Raw genomic sequence first — 9,749 nt, 5'->3', positions numbered from 1 at the left:
TAGGCTAATTAAATAATTTATCTTCGAAACTTGAAGACCTGATGCAGAACACCAACAGACCAACAAAACTATAAGAGATACAAAAATGGTGTCATAGCAAAAGTTGTTTCATGTGATGAGCATTTTCAGCTGAGATAATACATTTTAAGATCTGGAACACCTGATGTGGAACCCCAAGAGCCCAGCTTCTCTGTACCATATACAGGTATGACGTTTTAGCAAAAGTTGTTCAACTTGATAAGCACTTTCTATTGACTTATACAAATTGAAGATCTAAAACACCTGATGTGGAACTCCAGGGGCCCAGCTAGACTATAGCATATAGAGGTGTGACGTTTTAGCAAAAGTTGTTCAATCTGATTAGCAGTTTCTGTTGACTTATAAAAATTGAAGATGTAAAACACCTGATGTGTAACCCCAGGAGCCCAGTCAGACTATAGCATATAAAGATATGACGTTTTTGCAAAAGTGGTTCAATCTAATAAGCACTCTCTATTGACGTATATACATCGAAGATCTGGAACACCTGATGTGGAACTTCAAGAGCAATACTACACTTGAAATGTATAGAAACGAATGTTATGAAATAGGTATGGTGACACAAAACCGACGATTATCCCTTTATACACTATAGAAATGAACCCAATGACAATCCCCGATGGACGTCGTTAAAAAAAAAGACAATCCCCGGTTCTGTGCTATACTATTGCTAACTGTGGATGAAAACTACTTGGGCTATTGTGATGGGATGCTAATGAACTAGGAATGGGGAAACTACGGGAACTATGGCACCTGCCGATGACAATGTATTAGATACCTACATGTAAAAATTGCAGGTGGAGACTTCGCCAGCTCACCAGTCACTGAATAGCAACAAGAGGGCAACAGGGACATGAGCGGCTGAAGTGTGAGAATACCTCGGCGGATTTTAAACGCAGATTACGCGCTCCCTGTGGGTCACTTACCACTAGGCACCTATCCTCCGAGCAGGGCTACTAACCCTGCTCTAGCGACTCCACTCTGGACGGCCAAGCCAAGCCAGAGGCGTGAGACCTACCCCCGTCATGGTTCACTCCGACCGGCCGGAGATGGGGGACAGTGTACTCTACCTGGAGAACTCAGTATATATAGCCCCGCGGGGTAGCTACTCCCCGTCATCAGCCTCAGATGTCCTGCGGTGCTTATATCTCATTATTATTGTCGTTATTATCTCAAAAGCCTTTGTCCCAATTATGTAAGAGTCGACTTCCAGTCACGATGCAACTGAGTACCAGTGTTTTACAAGGAGCGACTGCCTATCTGACCTCCACAACCCGGTTACCCGCTCAACCCAACACCCCTTGGTAAAACTGGTCAGACTTACTGGTCTGACTACCCATAACGACTGCCAAGAATGTTCAATGACAGCCGGAACCTACAGTTTAACATGCCTTCCAAATAACGGTCATTGGTATCCAAAATATACGTAGAAAGTACCTACATACGAATTTAGAAAAGTTGCATTGGCAGGTACTTGCCAGACCTGGAATCAAAGACGCACGCTCATACTTGAGAGATTGGTTCTCTACCCACTAAACCACCACGACTTCCACTAAGTCACCACGACTTTGTCATCTATTTAATGTTTTTTTACGTAATAATACGTGTAATATTTTTGCCACACACAACTTAAATGCGGACTAATTAGAATTACTACCTTTATTCCTATGGTCGCGTCTATTGCGGTTCAGTTCTCAGCGTTTTGTTTAGTCTGCTGTGCTTTTGCCGTTGAAGTACAAAAATTAAATATATGGAACGTTTCTAATGCGTATTCCGTTGTTTTCAAGTCAACGGGCCCTTAAAATTCAATATCAGACGATTCAGATCTTTGATTTTGCTGACCCCGTAGTCGCTGGCATAAGAGACAGGATCCGCGTACGAAGTCGCGGGCAGAAGCTAGTTTTAAATAAGCCTTCAAAACGAACACATAATTTCTAAACCGCAGTTACCAGAAAAATGTGTTAGGAGTATATTAAAGTACTAGTCATTAGAATAAGCCAGTATTCAAGAAAAATATCACAACTTATCATATTTTGTATAAGCTTAACTTAGCTTATGCAGAATTTTTAAGTTCACCCACAATGTTTTCAAGCGGTCCCTGAGGTCTCGTAGCACTGCAGATGCTTGCTACGACGCTACGCAGCTACGCCGTAGTACTTGTAGCTAGCTTGTTTATTTAGCAAGTTTTTTATATTGGACAAATGTTTATATGTTGTTAAATGCTTTTATATAATTTTTAAATACTTTTCTAAAGAAATCTAATGGTCATTTGGACTGGTAAGATTGTTAAAAAAGCTTTGGTGAAAATTAAGTTATCTAGGGTAAGGGCAAATTAAAAAAAAACATTATTTATGTTATTCTATTTAATTACACTAAAAACATTTACTTTTTATACATATATAGTTTTTACTTACCTTATATTTACTTTTTATTCTTAAAAATGCAGGTAGCATTCTTGCGAGTGACCTTGAAAAACCTACTAGTTTAATATGAAACCATATCAAATATGGTAAGCACCTAAAGCCAAGCCAAACGGAACCAATTCCGCGCACCTGTGTTCAATACCAATAAAAACACACATTACATAATTTTCAACCAAGGACATAGGAAATGTGAAATCGGAAAATATTTTTCTATAGCGAAAAATTCTAGTAAAAAAATGATTTGTTTGATTTTCTTAGCTTTCATGTAGGTGCAATTAAATAATATCTCATATGAATAAGTAATATCTACGTATTTGATCATATATATTTTTTATTTATTTAAATACCTTTTCATATCTAATAGAATATAATTTTATTTTGCGTTCAATATGTACACACTATATTTACAAACTTAAACTACTTATTTTTATACAAAACTAAAAATAAATTCTACAAAAAACATATTACAAAAAAAATAGTTAGTTATGGTCATTAATTTACTTTTTAATATATTCATTACACGGTGAATACAAAAATACTAAAATCCATACTACATCTGGGCTTCATATGAAGCAATCTATTTAATATTTAAAATCTCTTTTTATTTCAATATAAAATATCATCATGTATGTTCTCAGAAGGATGCAAATGTAATAAAATCTCAGATAACAAGATCTATCAGACCTTGACGTCGCAGATCCCTGACTGTCCTACTGACCTCTCACGTAACACGCTCTCTTACAATATATTTCCTTTACAAAAACTATCATATGAAGAAAACATGCAGAAACTTGTGTTCTGAGTGTTACGTATTGTGTAAGACAAATAATCCAATTACATAATCACAATATGCAATACAATTACAAATAAGAATAACAATAAAAAGATCCAAATGCAAGTGCGTTGCCATTTCAAAAATAATTCATCGCGCACGAAACCAGGTCAGGTTATTGGCACGAAGTGAGCCGCGATGCGCCGCGCATCGGAGTGAAGTGAGCCTCAGTGCGCGCGCCGCCCATCGCCACAGCCGCCCATGTTCCACCTGCCATCAAAACCTTTGCATTAAAAAAAATAATATTAAAAAAAAAACACACAATCAAGGCGTGTTCTTAATTTGAAAATTGTAATTGTCATTTGTTAATTCAAGATGGTGGTATTTGAGTGTGTGATGCGTCGCGATCAAGACGTGTCTTAGAGACAATATGTTTCGCTTAGTGTACGGGACCTAGGTTGTACTGTATTGTGAAGTGAATTAGTGTTGTGTGTGACTTGTATTGTTGCTGAGGCTGCTTCGAACCCTGTGAGTATCACATGGTTTCACCCTTGTTGCTACAGAGGGGTGGAACTCAACCCCCCGGGTGTACATTGCCTTTGATCTGCGTTCTTACAAAAAAGGTACCTTATAGAGATCGGAGGAGATCGCTGAGCTTATTTTCTTAAATTATTCATCTTAAACCGTTCTTATACTATCGGAGTAATGGTTATTTCATTAGGATTCAAAGATTTTCCCGTCATTTATTTGGTGAGGTTCTGAGTTCTGCTATGCCAAGTCAATCTCCTTAGGTCACATAATTATATATAAAAAAAAAACACAAATAAAAAATTTAAAAAAAACGCCGAACTAAGACACAAACGGAGTACCATTAATATTAAACGATATTTTTTTTTACTTTCACCCATTTACATAGCAACCTATTTGGTAGGTTAAGGTTCTATATGTCTATTCCCTAACCATAAAACAACCATGATAATTACTAGATTAATTTATGACCCCCACAACACTAACATATTCAATTACTTTCCGTTATTACTCGCTAAGTGTTCGACTTTACAATTAATACACTAGTGACATCATTCCCTAGTTCCTATACTATTAAAATAATTGAATGAACATAACATACATTATGATGATTATGTATTTTTTTATCGTCATACTATCTTGTTCCCGTGTTTCGTACGGCACGATAAACTGTAGGTCCCGACTGTCATTTGGATATCTTTGACAGTCGTTACGGCTAGTCAGAAGCCAGTAAGTCTGGTAATAATCAGACTTACCTAGGGGTTGGGTTGCCCGGGTAACTGAGTTGAGGTGATCAGATGAGCAGTCGCTCCTTGTAAAACACTGGTACTCAGCTGCATTCGGTGAAATTATAACATCATCTTTAGCCAGATAGACATCGTCCGCGGGAACTACGTATTGCATCCGGATAACAAGTAAATAGTGTTATAGTTCTAACCATTGCCTAACGTGGTGCTAAGTTCGTTTGCCGACAAGGATAAAAATGTAAGAAAATGGCACTTTGCAAATACATAGAGATAGATTACACTTATGCTTGCTACATAGTTCTCGCAGCTCTGGTACACAAAGGGCTTAGCAAGGGGCAGAAGGAACATGATGGGTTTTAGTCAGTAAGAGTCTGACACTCTCTCATGCTGCACAACAGGATGTGATGATTTTTATCTCCGTAAAATACTTATGTATGTATTTTAACCGATTTCCCAAAGAAGGAGATGCTCAATTTGGATATTCGTGTGTTATTCTTAACGCTTTTGTCATAAGCTTTCCTTTCGGAAGCCACAAACCACATTTCCTGTGAACATGATCATTGCATTAAATATGTTTGTATTACGTTTAGGTAGTGCGGTTAGCCACGTAATTCCTGCATGTACATATAATAATGACATACATAATTTACTAAATGATAGGAAAAAAAAAACCTAAAACCTTCTCCTTAATCCGATAAAACTATACTGGAAACCACATCAAAATCGGTGCAGCTAAGCGTAAGATAACTGCGCAGAAACATACACACATACAAGTCGAACTGAGGATCCCTTTTGAATTAGGTTAAAAAAAGAAAGTAACTATTAGTAGATACTTACATCTTCCATGAAACTTTTTATGCAGTTCCGTAAGACTGCAAAGTTTACGCGTAGAGCGCACATTACAACTATCAGGTATTGGCCGATTAAAAAGTTGGATGACCTTCAAACTAAAGTATCCAACTATCAGCTGATAACTTAGCCGCTACTCAGTGTTAGTTAACCCTTTCTTGGAGGAATTCTTATGGCTACTTTTTGTCCGAGCGCGGAGAGAAGGTCCCTCAGAAAATACTTGAATTACCTGGAGGACCTGAAATTACTCAATTAATAATTAAAGTCGGTACGAAAGATGATGAAAATAATCGTTAAAAAAAAATATTATCTGTATTTAGCCATGATTAAGAGTGTATTAATCTCCGTACTCTCTCTCAGTCGAATTGAGGAGTTTCTCATAAAACGATGGGGTAAAATATCATGAGTATTAGTCCCAAGTTTACATTCCTTTGTGAATGAAAATGAAAACAAATCAATCGGAATGTTTGTTTCTTTAAACTGTAACAAATAACTATATCGGCATATAAAGAAAAGCTTCTATGTTTAACGCATCCGTCACGCATTTTTATAAATAACAAAAAAAAAATACGTGGGGTATTTTCTTTGGCTTTTTTTTATTTCGCGACACCACACACTTCGGTTAGCCCCATGGTAAGCTATTTATTTGCTTGTGTTATGGGTGCTAACACAACTGATAAACTGCACTTATAAAAACATATTATAACACCCAGACCACAGCCAACAAGCATGCTCATCACACAAAGGTTGACCGTACAGGGAAATGCACCAGGGACCAATGGTTTGGCAGTCCATTGCGCCAACAAGGTCGTCCGACTTTCTATTATTTTCCTACCATAAGACTAAATAAGCCCTTGGGTTATTTTCCCGTAATCTTAAACTATACGTCGTCGCCTGGACCCCGACTGATTGATTCTCAAACAACAATAGGGATCGGTTATCACATATATTGAAGGGTAATAACATGGGGTCACACGATTAGGGTAGGTAATTTTGTATTGTTCGGTTAATACGAAAGGTGTTCAGAATTTCGCTGTGATTTTAGAGGTCTTTTTTTGTGTTTTTTGGAGACTTAGAGTTAGACGAGGTTAGACGAGGTTAGACGACTTAGAGGGACGAGACAGACAGAGTTACTTTGGCATTTTAATACATCTCGATGAAAGACAAAGAAAATATTGGAGTAGGTAAAATATACACCAGTAGCGTAAAAAAATGTATTGAGGAAAAAAGTTCATTTGATATCATACCTATATATAAAAATTATGTGATCTCTTATGTGAGAAAGCGATGTTGGCAATGTTTATAAAATTAAGCATATATCTACATGATCTTATTATGCTGTGAAGATAAAAACGACGTAACTCGGCCCTTGGGCCGTGTTCATATTATTGAAAAATAAACATCATTGTTCTTCCCAATTTGTTACATTTCTGTAAGTTAGGTGCCACAAATAAAAATATTAACTAAGATGGTAGTAGACCAGTCTAACCCAGGGGTACAGATCGAGTTGCTCGGGTAACTGGGTTGAGGAGGTCAGATAGGGCAGTCGCTCCTTTTAAAGCACTGGTACTCAGCTGCCTCCAGTGAGACTGGAGACCGACCCCAACATACTTGGGAAAAGGCTCGTTAGATGGTAACATAGAATCGAATTCAGTGACAGAAAACTTCGAGTTAATGAAGGAAAATTTCGGTATACTTACGATGTGTATATTTTTGCTCAAAAATTATAAAATATAACTATACTCAGTTTGGCTAAAGGTAACGTTTTACGCAAATACGTATTAAACAAAGGCTAAGATAGTTTATTTCGGTAAAATAGGGCTATATTTACAAGACGTACCTACTGTTACATAGGATATTGAAATTATATAGATCAGATCCATACAAGTTTTCCCTGTAATTGGCGTACAAAATTAATATAAATAAAGTACTGTTTAAAATCACTACTTACTACTCAAATGGAGTATAGTGTATGATACTACAATGCTGATACACGTTCGTGAAGTAAGTTCTACAGTTTGTGCAAACTTAGGCAAGCGTTGTCTGTAGTTTCATACATATTAAATCAATGTTTTGATGGAAGAGAGCTCCGTTGTTCTGTTGTAGTATGTAACTTTCTTTCTTTCTTCAAAAAAGGTTTTACTACTAAGCAGGAGTTCCTTTTTAGGGTCCCGAACCCAAAGGGTAAAACGGGACCCTATTGTTTTCGCTCCTCTGTCCGTCCGTCCGTCTGTCACCAGGCTGTATCACATGAACCGTGATAGTTAGAGAGCTGAAATTTTCACAGATGATGTATTTTTGTTTGTTATTAAATCAATATTTTGGAGGGCTCCCATACAACAAACGTTATTTCTTTGTCCATTTTATAAATAACGGTACGGGACCCTTCGTGCGCGAGTCTGACTCGCACTTGGCCGATTTTTTTAAATTAACGTTATGCGAATGTATTTGGTAAGTAGATCGAAGATTTTACGAACCCAAAATATATCAATCGATCTAAAAGATGGCTAAAAATATATTAATTGTATTCTAGTTTTCAGTGTTAGTTGTTATAGCGGCAACATAATTTCAACGGTCTATCACGGTTCATAAAATACAGCCTGGTGCCAGTCTGACAGTGAACTCTAATTATCAACTATTCATATATTAATTTCATTGCACTTTTAGTGCAAATAAATCGTATTTTTGATGTTCGAAAAGATACCTACCGTGACACACTCTAAAAATCTTTTCGACCACTTATGGATTTCCGAAAAGTACATTTTATTTCTACGTGAATATGGTATGGATATGCAACTAGTTTCTCCATAAACACATAGATATCCAGGACAGCACAATATATTCCCTTTATTGCTGTTAGTATAAACACAGCCTGTTTGTCTGAAGGGTTGATTGCCTCCGAGTCCTGTGTAAGTATGCCTGACTTGCTACAGGTGTGAAGGTACTTTAATAGTCTTTTAGAAACAGATTGAAGAATTGAGGTAGAATGATTGCCTACTTTGCTTTGTAGTGAAATAATTCTGGTTCTTTTGATTTTTAAAAGTTTTTATATTATTATTATTTTATTTAAGTTTATATATTGCTATACACTGTTTCTATTACAAGGTGAAAAAATGCGTTTTTGTGTTATAAAAATAGTGTTTGAAAAACACGTTTAGCCTTCTTGTGCGTTTTGAAATTTTGACTGACAAGACACAATTAAGAGTAGCAAACGAACCTTTAAAAAACCTTTAAATGAAATATATGCTGAGCGTTTAGAGCGCTTTCTCACTACATTTTTTTGCGTGGCAATGCTCGGTGCGTATACGAACAACAACAAACAACTGAAAACTCTAGTTCAAACGATGCCACTTGAAACTGTGCGACAGGTTTTTTGTCATGCGGAATTTAGCGGAGAAAAACCGACCAAAACATCCTCCAGTTTGGAAGCTCTGTTACAGTACTACTTCAGTATATTTTTTTATAGAAAAAAGGACAATACGGTATCACTACATACAATGAAACAAAGTCGCTTTTTCTGCCCTATATCCCTTTGTACGCTTAAATCTTCAAAACCACGCAACTGATTTTCACGCGATTTTTTTTATAAAATAGAGTGTTTCAAGAGGAAGGTTTATGTGTATAAACCATGCATAATATAGTAGAGAAACACTAACCTAATACAAGTAAAAACACTTTTAAACGTCTGTTGAACACTTATCTAAAAAATGTAAGATTATGACGTCGAAATAGGGTCCGTTTTGCAGCAACCCTTTTTTGACAAGTGTTCAACAGATGTTTACGTTTTTGTAGTAAGGCTGTATTAATTTTAAAGGTTACCGAAAAGCGAGGGCGCACCACTAGTTTATTATATTTTTTACAGACTGGTATAGTATTGTACACCCCAATAAACTTGAAACTAAAGTTCATTGCTCTCAACTGTTTAGGGAATACTAATTAACAGTCTGCGGGTAAGATATTAATCTTCTAGTTTTTCCTAATTAGCTCCGACCAGCTGTTAAAGGCAATTGGATAGCTGTCACGTAGCAGTTAACTATCCGTCACTCGTTATTTAACCGTGGGTAGAACTGCTCTAGTTTATTTTAAAATGGAAGAAGTAGTTCAATTTCTGTAAGTATTTACACGAGGCATTGTTTGTGTTGAAAGTATATCTGTACGCTAGCTTTGACCAGTGGAAACTACCTCGCGCATCCGGGTAAAAAGTAGCCTAAATAGCCTACATGGACTCTCTAACATTGTCAGTCTATACTAATATTATAAAGCTGAAGAGTTTTTGTTTGTTTGAACGCGCTAATCTCAGGAACTACTGACCCGATTTGAACAATTCTTTCGGTGTTAGATAGCCCATTTATCGAGGAAGGCTATTTGGGCTACTTTTTATCCGGGTTCGTG

The 9,749-nt window shown here is 36.6% G+C and overlaps 1 protein-coding gene across 1 annotated transcript in view; it reads left to right on the top strand.

Moving 5' to 3' along the window:
• The first annotated feature begins 3,397 nt into the window (after positions 1–3,397).
• The window catches only part of LOC110372635 (muscle calcium channel subunit alpha-1), a 75,950-nt gene continuing 69,598 nt past the window's right edge, over positions 3,398–9,749 (top strand). Inside the window, exon 1 of the mRNA XM_064041713.1 lies at positions 3,398–3,762. The gene's annotated coding sequence lies outside the window, so the exon portion shown is untranslated. The remainder of the gene's footprint in view (positions 3,763–9,749) is intronic.

This window comes from Helicoverpa armigera, chromosome 26 (genome assembly GCF_030705265.1).
Source record: "Helicoverpa armigera isolate CAAS_96S chromosome 26, ASM3070526v1, whole genome shotgun sequence".
Classification (NCBI taxonomy): Eukaryota; Metazoa; Arthropoda; class Insecta; order Lepidoptera; family Noctuidae; genus Helicoverpa; species Helicoverpa armigera.
This window is presented reverse-complemented; position numbering and strand designations above follow the sequence as displayed.